The sequence below is a fragment of the Gobio gobio genome (assembly GCF_949357685.1).
Source record: "Gobio gobio genome assembly, chromosome: 12".
NCBI lineage: Eukaryota > Metazoa > Chordata > Actinopteri > Cypriniformes > Gobionidae > Gobio > Gobio gobio.
In genome coordinates this window covers 4,852,772-4,866,437 of record NC_137105.1, presented here as the reverse complement: position 1 = coordinate 4,866,437, position 13,666 = coordinate 4,852,772, and positions in this window count along the sequence as shown.

Below are 13,666 nucleotides of genomic sequence, written 5' to 3'. Positions count from 1 at the left end.
GGATCTGGGTAACACAAAAACTACTCAAACACTGGGTTGTCACGTCTGACCCAGGATCTGAGTAACACAAAAACTACTCAAACACTGGGTTGTTACGTCTGACCCAGGATCTGAGTAACACAAAAACTACTCAAACACTGGGTTGTCACGTCTGACCCAGGATCTGGGTAACACAAAAACTACTCAAACACTGGGTTGTTACGTCTGACCCAGGATCTGGGTAACACAAAAACTACTCAAACACTGGGTTGTCACGTCTGACCCAGGATCTGAGTAACACAAAAACTACTCAAACACTGGGTTGTTACGTCTGACCCAGGATCTGGGTAACACAAAAACTACTCAAACACTGGGTTGTCATGTCTGACCCAGGATCTGGGTAACACAAAAACTACTCAAACACTGGGTTGTCACGTCTGACCCAGGATCTGAGTAACACAAAAACTACTCAAACACTGGGTTGTTACGTCTGACCCAGGATCTGGGTAACACAAAAACTACTCAAACACTGGGTTGTCATGTCTGACCCAGGATCTGAGTAACACAAAAACTACTCAAACACTGGGTTGTTACGTCTGACCCAGGATCTGGGTAACACAAAAACTACTCAAACACTGGGTTGTTACGTCTGACCCAGGATCTGGGTAACACAAAAACTACTCAAACACTGGGTTGTCACGTCTGACCCAGGATCTGAGTAACACAAAAACTACTCAAACACTGGGTTGTTACGTCTGACCCAGGATCTGGGTAACACAAAAACTACTCAAACACTGGTGTAAGAGTCGGTTTTGGTGCTAAGACAAAAGCTGAAATACACACCTCAGCAATTGAACAATAAAAGTCACTAATCTTGAGGAAAAGATCTCACAGAAACTGTGACAACACCCTGACAAACATTCCTCCCCCCTCCCCATTTTGCCCTCTCCTTGTCCTGGTTTCAAGTCACCAAATGCAGATATATCAGTGATGATGTTATTTGTAAATGTATTGTTTTATCCTTTTCATGTTTGATGTCTTTTTAAAGGTCTCAGTGCGAATGGTAAAATGGTCTCAGTTTCACTACAGTCACTGGTAGTATTAGAAAGATTGGAAAACTAATGAGAATTCAGTTCTCCTTTGAGTAGTCTCTTCAAAGATATCTGATCCACTCCCCCAAAACCAGGTGGGGGTGTTGCAAATATTTACAGTCCTTTTGTTCTGGTTGGAGTATTTAAGGCTGGATGTTCTAACTCTCTGGGGGAATATTCTGTAATCAGACCCCCCGTGCAAACTGCATGTAGATGTGCCAGACATGATGACTCTTTTAAATTATTTTCATATTGCTTTGCAATTGTGTTTTATGTTTTTACGCTGATCAGTTGTGTACCATGGATTCTTGTCTACGATATTTACTTTTCCTGTCTGGCCAAATAAATGTTAATCTTGATTTCTCTTGTATGGTTCCGAAATCGTTATTCTAGTATGGATCGATGTAGAGTCCTTTATTACCGCAAAATCTAGGGTTATGATAGATCAAACCGATGATGCCACGACTGAAGCATGGAGCGCAGCGTGCGCGATATTCCGATTTCTGACTATCGCTGGGTTAGCAAGTTGTAGTCCGTAGATATTACTAAAATTACACTTTTTGTTGAGTGAGCATGTGCAACCACTTAAAGGTAAAATATTCACCCTACATCCTCTGACTAATCACAGAAGTAACCGTTTTGTGCCCGTGAGCGCGCGAACCGGACGCGTCATGTCTCTAAGCGATTTAGGGTCTCTCGATGAACGAATATAAAAACTAGGAAGATATAAAGAAAATCAGCGATCTAAATTAAATCGCAACTAATCTTCAAATCAGCTGATAAACTCTAAATGTAGCACACTTTATGGAGTCACTTAGTATTGGAGTCAGATAAAATTATTAATGGAGTCAGATTTAAAATGAGATATCAATAAATTAAAAGAACTTCACCGAAAGGCTGAAAAGGCTTACACGCAGAATTCCTTTTGACCACGTCATTAGTTTTCGTTTTTTGGGCTAATGGATGGAGTTTTACAGTTGGTGACCTCGACGTGATCTCCCGGTGGCGGCGAGTGTCTTTTCAGCTAAATATTGGGATGCCACAAGCGAGAGGTTTGATCTTCTTCTCTTTCTTCAGCTGTTATGGTAAGTCCATTCTTATTTGCCTTTTAGAAATGTTGGGAGTGTATAGTACTGAATACTGTATAAATCTGATGGGGCTCGAAAAGAAGACAACCATATTGCTTATCAGGGACATGAAAGCAACAGCGTAGAGTAGAAATGATATCCCTTGCTTTAAAATTCTCCTTGTTTGCACACGCAGCAAGAGAGGAAATTTTATTTCTGTACTCAAGAGAGCTCTGTAAATTAAAACCTTGAATTCTGAGGAAAATGTCCAGTTACATTTGTTAATTTGCTTTGCTGCAACAACGCGACAAAGAAAAAGAACAAATGGTCACGTTAACTTGTGAATGAAATCTTGTGAGTAGATGAGCTAAAATAACATTGAAACGATCTCACTGGAATCCTTTGTGTGTAAAATGTGAAGGTGGACAAAACTGGTTCAGGTCTGATGTCACAATTATAAATGTCTTATAAAATATAGCATTTTACTATGGTCTTACTTCAGACTTTGCAATCACTGCACTTTTGTGTGTTTATTAATGTCTCAGAAGAGACTGAGAAAATTAACAGACCAAAGATAATCTTTGGCTTTCTCCATCAGACCTGTGTTTGTCAAACCTTCCTTTTCATATGCAAATAGATTCTCCAAAGAATGCAATTGATAACTTCTCAGCCTAAAAAAAGAAAATTGTGCCCAATTCCATATTGTGTAGTCACAAAAATCTTTGAATTGAGCAATAATTTGATCTGTGCTCTCAGTGTTTGCAGTTTATTGAGTGTTCACAGCAACTAAGTTTATAACTGGCTTCCAGTTTGGTCTTATTGCTGTGCACCCAATGATCAGGCCAGCACAGCAGCAGCTGCAAGGCCAATCTAAAGATCAGTGAGATGATAACAGATTATTCTGGACAAATGACTCAGCAGAGATCCTCTTGAGACCAGCAAATAAAATGATTATTTAATTCATACTATTTTAATATAATATGATTTATATTATAATTATAATGTAAATTATATTATAAATGCCAGAAATGGTTTTAATCTCAGGATAATTCAGCATTATTTAGAAGAGGAAAGAAGGTTGGGAAAGTATGAAAAGGATTAGAATGTAGAAAGATGGGATGTGCAAGTAGGGAGGCAAGAGCATTATTAGTGTTGAAATGATGGGAAGGAGAATATAAATGGTTAAGGAAAGAATTGTGAAGGAAGAAACTGAAGAGAAAAAAATTTAAAGAGAAAGAACTTCTGTACCTTCTATTTGTGCAATAATTTAAATGAGAAAAATTACAATGCCCAGTTAAATGAGTAACCTGATTGTTGTAACTTGAATAGGTTGAATTCAGGCAAGGCCTAATAATTTACATTTCATTGATCTGCAACCCAATGAGAAAGGGGAGGTACAAGTTTTCCATTGCAAAGAAACTCGCAAGTGTTAGCGAATTCCTCTCTGGGTGCGTCAGATTACAGGGGACCTGATTGGGGAAGTCATTTTACTGGGAATGTGATGAAAGTTGTGTGTTATGTTAACTAAAGGCATTCACTCTACAGGGGACATACAGAGATCCAAAGGGTCAAGAGTTCAAATGACACCATAAACACCTGGTGACTCTAAACAATGCTCTAAACACAGATCTGGCTTGTATAAACAGCATCATTTAAAGAGATTGCCCCAGGGGACCTGGGTGTGATAAAATCACAATGCAGCAGATTGTGTAAACACAACTGCAACAGCAACTTAAGGTGCAACTGGTCTGACTGCATTTACACACAGTCAGATCTGACCATTATAAATCAGTTTATCTAACCTTTTCTTCACAGAAACATGATCATGATAATGAAACATGTCTTTGTAAACTACAACAAATTTTCTCATAATGGCATAAAACCGTAACAGGTTAAAGCCATCTACAACAATCTATCTGGCTAAAGACCAGTAAAGAAAAATAAGATAGCCTCATCTATCTTAATTAAATTTGTGTAAAGGTTCAAGATTAAACTGTATTTTCGCTCTGTGCTTGTTTTCCTTTCAGGTGAATGGCTGCCACCCTTCAGATCCAGATTCCACTGGGTCTGAAGTCAGGACACACACACACAACTTAACATCTAGGAGATGGGTGAGACTTCATGAAGCCATTCACACTTCACAGCACACATAGTTACATGGCTTCCCAGTATAAAAACTGGAATAAAATTATACAACACAGATTATGGTAGGATAGACACCACCCATCTCCTATACACATCCATACACAACACACATCCTTAATTCTATCCCCGCACAACACATTTTTCCTGGCATAGATTATGCGACTATCCAGGCCAAAATCATACACATAATGCAAATTTATCATACACTATTAATCTTCATACATACAGGACAAAATGAATTATTTTTTATAATTCCCTTTTTATTTGGTTTGAATAATTTTATGGCTTACAGCCATGACAACTTCCTGTATGTAAACACTGCAAGATGCATAAAACATGTGCATGGCTTTGTCACACATTAATTAATGGACAATTAATTGATCAGTAAACTGATGGACAAAATGTTTAATATGTCCAGTCCTTAGCATTGTTGAAAACTGGAAGGGCCCCTAGTTTCCAACATATGACTAATGACAATAAAATATATCTAAAGACTTAGATCTGGGATGCAGGCATTTCTATAAATTAAGTAAACAATTCTCAGTCAGACCTGCATCATTGAGTGTGACTCCGCCTGTACATCAAATGCGCAGAAGATGAGTGCCAAAGTTTAACTAAAGATTTTAAATCTCTTTTTCTGTAAATCTCATTCTCTAAGTAATCTGATTGAAACATAAGAATTCAATAATGATTTGCATTCAAAACAACTGATACAAATAATTTTATAATGGCAATTATCCAATTGTGTATTTCCATGTTTAATTATGTGATATATTTTAATTATGCATTACTGCTAGTAAATATACTGTTCTATTGACGGTTTTGATACCCTTCATTCAGTACATCCAGACCATGTTTAAATTCCACTTCAATATCACTAATGGTATTGAAGAATCTGGCAATCAAATGAGACTTGCTCATTAAATATATGACACTGAGAAATGAGACCGTTTTTACCACTCGCACTTCTGACAGGAGTTTATCATGTGTTGTTATTTTGATGTTCTTGTGATTATCCAACAACTCTCTTTTTCCATCTCACAATAACCACAAAGTCATCGGTGTTCAATTATTGCATGGTTATTCAGAATTTGTTCAGGTGTCTAGCACATGATGGAGCATCATCAGTGAAATGATTCCTTCACCCATGGAGATCTGACCTGCCCGGCAAACCAAACCTTCTGCTTGAAGGTGACCGAGGATTTCTCTAAGGGTCAGCTATTGATAAGAATCCTGGGGAGGACACAGATGTTTCCTCAAAGTGTAAAGACACTTTCCACTGACACTTTCTGCTCATGCTTACTAACGCAACTGACTTGGGACAACAAGTCATTCTACAGACTGAAAACCCTCACAATCATCGGCAGGTGGAAACAAACCTGACCAACGGGATAACAGATATCCTGCCTAATTGCTTCAGCATCCAATCAGCACAGTACGCCTACACCTAAAGGGACTGTGCCACTGAGGTGTATTTCAGCAGTGTTTTCATCCTCATGTTCAGCCTGTCTTAATGTTGTTATTTCAGGTGACTGCTTGAATCCGGCACCCATTGATTTGTGTTGTTAACTCCAGGGTCAGCACCATGAAAACTTTGGAAATTACATCCAAAATATGGAAACAAGGAATGTCCAAGTATGTCCCCTTGGGAACTAATCTGAATTTGTCCCAATGGGCCAGGGGCCGTCTGTAAGAGTCGGTTTTGGTGCTAAGACAAAAGCTGAAATACACACCTCAGCAATTGAACAATAAAAGTCACTAATCTTGAGGAAAAGATCTCACAGAAACTGTGACAACACCCTGACAAACATTCCTCCCCCCTCCCCATTTTGCCCTCTCCTTGTCCTGGTTTCAAGTCACCAAATGCAGATATATCAGTGATGATGTTATTTGTAAATGTATTGTTTTATCCTTTTCATGTTTGATGTCTTTTTAAAGGTCTCAGTGCGAATGGTAAAATGGTCTCAGTTTCACTACAGTCACTGGTAGTATTAGAAAGATTGGAAAACTAATGAGAATTCAGTTCTCCTTTGAGTAGTCTCTTCAAAGATATCTGATCCACTCCCCCAAAACCAGGTGGGGGTGTTGCAAATATTTACAGTCCTTTTGTTCTGGTTGGAGTATTTAAGGCTGGATGTCCTAACTCTCTGGGGGAATATTCTGTAATCAGACCCCCCGTGCAAACTGCATGTAGATGTGCCAGACATGATGACTCTTTTAAATTATTTTCATATTGCTTTGCAATTGTGTTTTATGTTTTTACGCTGATCAGTTGTGTACCATGGATTCTTGTCTACGATATTTACTTTTCCTGTCTGGCCAAATAAATGTTAATCTTGATTTCTCTTGTATGGTTCCGAAATCGTTATTCTAGTATGGATCGATGTAGAGTCCTTTATTACCGCAAAATCTAGGGTTATGATAGATCAAACCGATGATGCCACGACTGAAGCATGGAGCGCAGCGTGCGCGATATTCCGATTTCTGACTATCGCTGGGTTAGCAAGTTGTAGTCCGTAGATATTACTAAAATTACACTTTTTGTTGAGTGAGCATGTGCAACCACTTAAAGGTAAAATATTCACCCTACATCCTCTGACTAATCACAGAAGTAACCGTTTTGTGCCCGTGAGCGCGCGAACCGGACGCGTCATGTCTCTAAGCGATTTAGGGTCTCTCGATGAACGAATATAAAAACTAGGAAGATATAAAGAAAATCAGCGATCTAAATTAAATCGCAACTAATCTTCAAATCAGCTGATAAACTCTAAATGTAGCACACTTTATGGAGTCACTTAGTATTGGAGTCAGATAAAATTATTAATGGAGTCAGATTTAAAATGAGATATCAATAAATTAAAAGAACTTCACCGAAAGGCTGAAAAGGCTTACACGCAGAATTCCTTTTGACCACGTCATTAGTTTTCGTTTTTTGGGCTAATGGATGGAGTTTTACACTGGGTTGTCATGTCTGACCCAGGATCTGGGTAACACAAAAACTACTCAAACACTGGGTTGTTACGTCTGACCCAGGATCTGGGTAACACAAAAACTACTCAAACCCAAGATTTTTTTATAGTGTATAAAGAAATATAGTCAATTGTATTATAAGCATCAGCTCTAGGTTTAACTCGTCTTAACTCAATTACATGGCTGAACAAAATGTCCTGCAGTATTTTGATGTTCCATGTCATTTCTTCAGAATTTTTCTCCTTGTTTGATCAGCGGATGCAAATAAACCTGCTGTACCCCAAAAAAGTTTGGGTCTGTGTCTGAGCGCAGGCGAGTTTCAGTCGTTGTGCAGATGCCATGCGAGTCGAAGCTGGATTCAGATGTAATGGATTGGATTCTCTTTTCCTCCAGGCCATTTTCTGAGCTGGTGGAAAATGAGAGCGAAATGGATCTTGCTCAACTCAACTCAGTGTGCTGGATTGTGCTTAACGCTAGTAACTAATATAACCAGAAACTGCATAACTGTTTATGTCGGTCAAAATCTCATCAAAGTCTCCTTTTGCATTTTCATTTTATGGAGAACTTATAGTGCAAATGTTTAGGCTACTTATTATTACTGCCTCTTATCTGAAGCATGCAATATATACTGTATGTAAACTCCATCCAAATGGAAGAATCCAGAAGGTTTTTCAGTTAAGTTTTGGTCATGTTTTAATTTAGAGACCAGCAATTAGTGTATCAAATTTGATAAAGTTGGCTTTATCGGGTTAAACACCTCCCTTAAAGGGATAGAACATTCTGTCATCTTTTACTCACCCTCAAGTAGTTCCAAACCTGTGTGTGTTTCTTTCTTCTGCTAATCACAAAAGAAGATATTTTGAAGAATATGGGGAACCAAACAGTCGATGGACCCAATTGACTTCCATAGTACACACTAAAAAAAAAAAAATTTTACAAAATTGTACCTTTTAAGGTACAAGTGGCCGTCACTGGGGTGGGACCCTTAAGGGTACATTTTTGTACCTCTAAGTCAGGGGTAGGCAAGCTCAGTCCTAAAGAGCTGATGTCCTGCAGAGTTTAGCTCCAACCCTTCTAAGCCACCAAAGTATAAACGCATGGCTCCCAGCATGCATTGCAGCATTAAGTATGTCACCATTGTTGAAATTCATATGCTGATTCTTGATATCTGTGCATGCGGGTTGTCACGTCTGACCCAGGATCAGGGGAACACAAAAACTACTCAAACACGCGTCTAAACGGTTTTCCCCTAGAATGTATTTAAAGGTCCCCTTCTTCGCGATTCCATTGTTCAAACTTTAGTTAGTGTGTAATGTTGCTGTTAGAGCATAAATAATACCTGTAAAATTATAAAGCTCAAAGTTCAATGCCAAGCGAGATATTTTATTTAACAGAAGTTCCCTTTCAAAGCCTACAGCGAACGGCTGGCTTGGACTACATCCCTGTACTTCCTGCTTTAATTACGTCAGTAGAACAGTAGAACAGACTAACCTCCGCCCACAAAGAAACGCGAAAAAGGGGGTGCGGTCTTGTTGCTGTCCCACGTGGAGAAGCGGACGGTCGCGTGGAGAAAAGGAACTGTTGCGTTGAGTGTGTTTATCGCCATGTCGTCGAGACGCTGTTATTTTCATCCAGGAGTCAAATCACCTTTGTTTGGCTTTCCCAGGGACGCTGTAGAGATTATTGAACGCATATATCTCTCCGTTAAGAGGCGTGACCTTTCCAACGTGCGCTAAGCCGCTGTCAAATTACAACACAGGAACCGCTTTCACGTGCGCTAAGCTGTGGTCGAATCACAGCACAGGAACCGCTTGCACAATCAGAACTCGTTACGTGTTTCTGAAGGAGGGACTTCATAGAACAAGGAAATCACCAGCCGTTTTTAGGACAGTGGAAACAGCGGTATACAGATAAGTAAATAGTGTGAAAAATACTGTGTTTTTTTACACACGAAACATAAACACGTTATATTGCACACTGTAAACACAATCAAAGCTTCAAAAAAACACGAAGAACGGGACCTTTAAAAATCAGAATTCAGAATGTCTGATCTGTGGCAAGAGGGTATTGTTGGTGAATATTATTTATTAATATTTTTAGTCAGCGACGCATTTTTCTTCATGAGAATTTTTGTTTATGACTTCATATGATTTGAACAGATTATGTGTTTTGTTAATACTGTACCAAAACCACAAACTCGCATAAAAAGCCGAGAGTCAAACTGGCCAACTAAAGGAAACACTAATCACCATAATGGCGACCAAGCATTTTCAATAAAATATCAACATCTAAACCTCTGTTAATTCTCAATAAGAGTTTCTATAGATGTCTTTCTGGGTTGGAGCCAAACCGAACTTGCCTGCCAATGGTTTAATTGTGCCCTAAGGACCAATTGTGTACCTTTAAAGGTACAGTTATACGTTTTGTTCCCCAAGGAACAAAATTGTACCTCCACTGTACCTTCTTTTCTGAGAGTGTATAGAGGAAAACAATAATATGGAAGTCAATGGTGCCAAACAACTGTTGGGATACTGACATTCTTCAAAATATCTTCTTTTGTGTTTAGCAGAGGAAAGAAACTCATACAGGTTTGGAACAACTTGAGGGCGAGTAAATGATGACAGCATTTACCCTTTTGGGTGAACAATCCCTTTAACAATCCATCTGAAGCATGCAATATTATTATAAACTTTGGTATTTTAAAGGCATTATCAGTTGATTTCTGAATGGATTAATTTCTAAATTGATTTTTTTAGGGGTTTCAAGAAGTGCTTCAACTGGATTTTTTTTTACCATGTTAAATTTTGTCAAAAATAAAGGCCTAAAATTTTGAACGTCTTCCTACATCTGTCACTGGAAACATTTTGAGAAAATAGTGGTAAAAATGTATTAAAGATAATGCTTAACACTAGTGACTAAATAAAAGCAGGCTCTATTTATGTCATCCAAAGTCTCATCAAAGTCTGCTTTTGCATTTTCATTGTATCGTTAGCATATAATATTTACTCTGAGATCTAAATATTTTATCGATGATTGCTGTTGTGCCTTTAATGTCAGTAAAGTTTGTTTGTGCAGTATTTAAATATGCAGGTGTATTTGTCTATATGGATGAACTCGACGAACCTTCCTAGTGTTTGCTCGGCCGTTGAAAGGCTGTTCACAGTGGTTGTTGTGAAGTGGTTGAAGTTTCCAAATATAAAGTCATTAAAAGCGAGGACATCTGTTCTCAATGATCCACACAATATGAGCTGCTATTCATGTCTACAAATGTAAGAAAATTGAATTGTCTTAGTGATTTGTTCAAATCAGCAACGCAGAGAATGAGCAATAGTTATAGATAGTTTTGCCTTAGCCTTATCCGATGATGGGAGACATTCAGGGAGAAACAGACGCACAGCAGCTCAACTTTTTGTAAGCAAATGATTGGAGCTGTCATGACCAATTCAGTTCAGTGGATGAAATCTGCCTGTGAGCGCCCCCTGCTGGTGATACGCGACAATGATGTTCAGTCAAGGCAGATTCGCATACATGTTGTAGGCTCACACACACACACACACACACACACACTGGTTTCCCGACCCCTAAACCTACCCATCACACAACACTACAAGCATTTTTATATTTTCAAAACACTTCATTTAGTATGATTTAGAAGCTGTTTTTCCTCATGGGGACCAAAAAAAAGAGGTCAACATTTACTGGTATTACTGTCCTTATATATACACAGTATATTACTCTCTCAAAAACATGGATTTACCACAAAACACTTGAGTAAAATACAGTAAATAATGAAATAATATTACAAACTGAAATAACTATTTTGCAACTATTTTTCTGCTTGTATGCATTTATGTTTGTTAAAGCCCACATGGAAAGAACCTATATGAGGATATATGCGCATATATGAAACCTATATGCAGTTTATATGCACATATATGATAATATATATGCTGCATATATGAGTATATATGCCACATATAGGCAAAATTGAGGTGCATATATATGCATACAGGCCATATAGGTCTCCTATATTGCTTCTTTATATCCACATATAGCCCTATACATACAAGATATGTCTCCTATATAGCTCATGGCAGGATCTGGTCATTTTGTAGCTCATATCTCACTTTGGCAACTGTCCTACATGATGCCTAGCTCATATTATCTATTATCAATGCAATAACTAAGAACTAACTAAAAAAAATATGCAAGAACTTATGTGCAAACACATGAAATTGGTATCACATGTAATTGGCATGTTATGGAATTGAACTATGGCAATTAGGTGAGAGGAGATGGAAAGCTATGATGTCTACACGTTTTCAACATTCAAAAGGTCAACTCTTTCTTGTATGAAGATAGTGGAAAAGAAGGAAATGTATAACAAAATGGTTTGTCGTTTTTTTTTATTTTGTCAATCAAGCCTTTTTGTCCAATTTCAAGTCACTTCCAGATTCACATTACAGCTCACACACATCAACACATTCACCGTTACATCCACCAAATGCAATGCAAAATGCAGTGTTTTCTGTATTGTCTTAAGGCAGTTTCTATTGAATATGGCTGAAAGGTCATTACAGTCTAAATGTAGCAACAACAAAAAAAGTACATAGGTGAACATATAGGTGCATATATACGTGCATACATGTACCTATATAGGTGTGCGTGTGTGTATGTGTACACATATGTACATATAATATAGGAAAAAGGCCAATTTTATGTCACCTATATCAAAACCTATATTAAAACATATATGTTCATATAGATTACTTCCATGTGGGAGGGATAGTTGGGATAGTTTGAAGAATGTTAGTAACAAACCAGATAGACCAACCATTGACTACCATAGTATTTTTTCCCTACTATGGTAGTCAATGGTTGCTCTCTCTCTGCTTGGTTACAAACATTCTTCAAACTATCTTCTTTTGTGTTTAGCAGAACAAAGAAACCCATACAGGTTTGGAACAACTTGAGGGTGAGTAAATGATGACAGATTTTTCATTTTTGGGGTTTTATCCACCTAATCTCGTCAGAGATGGCTCTCCTTCCTTCTCTTCTTTGCCCTTGTCCTCTTCTTCCTCCAACTCCTCCAACTCTTAGGGTGTGTCTCAATTAGCTCCCTAGTTCAGTAGTCAGGGCACTGATCAGGGAGTCAGCCCATTGACTTATGTCCTGATCAGTGCCCTGACTACTGAACTAGGGAGCTGATTGAGACACACCGTCTTTGAATTTGTCCTCGTTGTTGCCTCTTCCTCCTACTCCTCTTGCTCTCTGTCCATTGTTAGCATCCATTGTTCAAAACAGGTAATCTGACCTTTGACCTATTTATAGGCCTATACTAGTAAAGCAGTGATTGGTTAGTGATCAGTTCAGCAATTCGTGTTTGCACATGTGAGGAGTGTGTGTGTCATAGATATCCATAATAAAGGCTAGATGTCTTACGGCGGAGTCTCTAACGTCATCACCGGCGGCCATCTTGTCACAGGCAGGGATCTGTAGTGCCTGATGTAAGGTGAACGATCTGAACACAAATACTCTTATCTCGCTGAAATCTTGACGGATTTACAAATGGTTGGTCTCTTACAAACGTTATTAACGTGGCTATAATTCTGGATGCGTGAACAAATTATGAATAATTTTTCATAAGTATGCAGTGTCTTAACTACATCTCTGACGTTTATAACAAACCAAACAGTTTGAAAATCGGTAGAAAATTGAGCAAGTTATGGTCATTTAAAAAGTGCAAGCACCATTAAAACACAATGTTACGAGTGAGCGAGCTGACTGTGACAAGATGGCCGCCAGGTGCGGATGTCGACCTCCATTGGCCAGCAGACTTTATTATGGATATCTATGGTGGCTACTGTCTTGCATTCCAAATATTTATTGCTTGATAGTTAGTTTCGAGTTGACAAAACCAAACCAATCTATTCAGGCTTTGTTGGTCCCATGATGCTGATCATCAGCTTTCTCTGTCAACTCAAGCTTTGATCCTGAGTTTAGGAGTTTAGCTGTGACATCAGCAGTGAACAGCCAATCACAGGCTGTGGATCAGTGAAACTGAGATTCACTTCTCGCGAGAGAAGCAGTGAGATTCATTTCTCTCTTCTGCAGAATATGACATGATTGAAAAATACTAAGAATTTAAACAAATTTACACAGGAAGAAGAAAAGAGCTGTCTATAAAAGAGGACAACTTAAAGAAAAATCTTACTACGTCAATGCAAGCAAAAGTTATGAAGTTAGATTAGTTGAAATGTAGAGAGAATTGAACATTTATGCTCACATGTAGTCATTTTTATAGCTTTATTTATTGATTTTAAAGCTTATTTGTATGACCTTTATATAGGCTATTTATATTCATTTTAACCAAGTGCCTATTAATGATTGATTTACTAAAATTATACACATGTA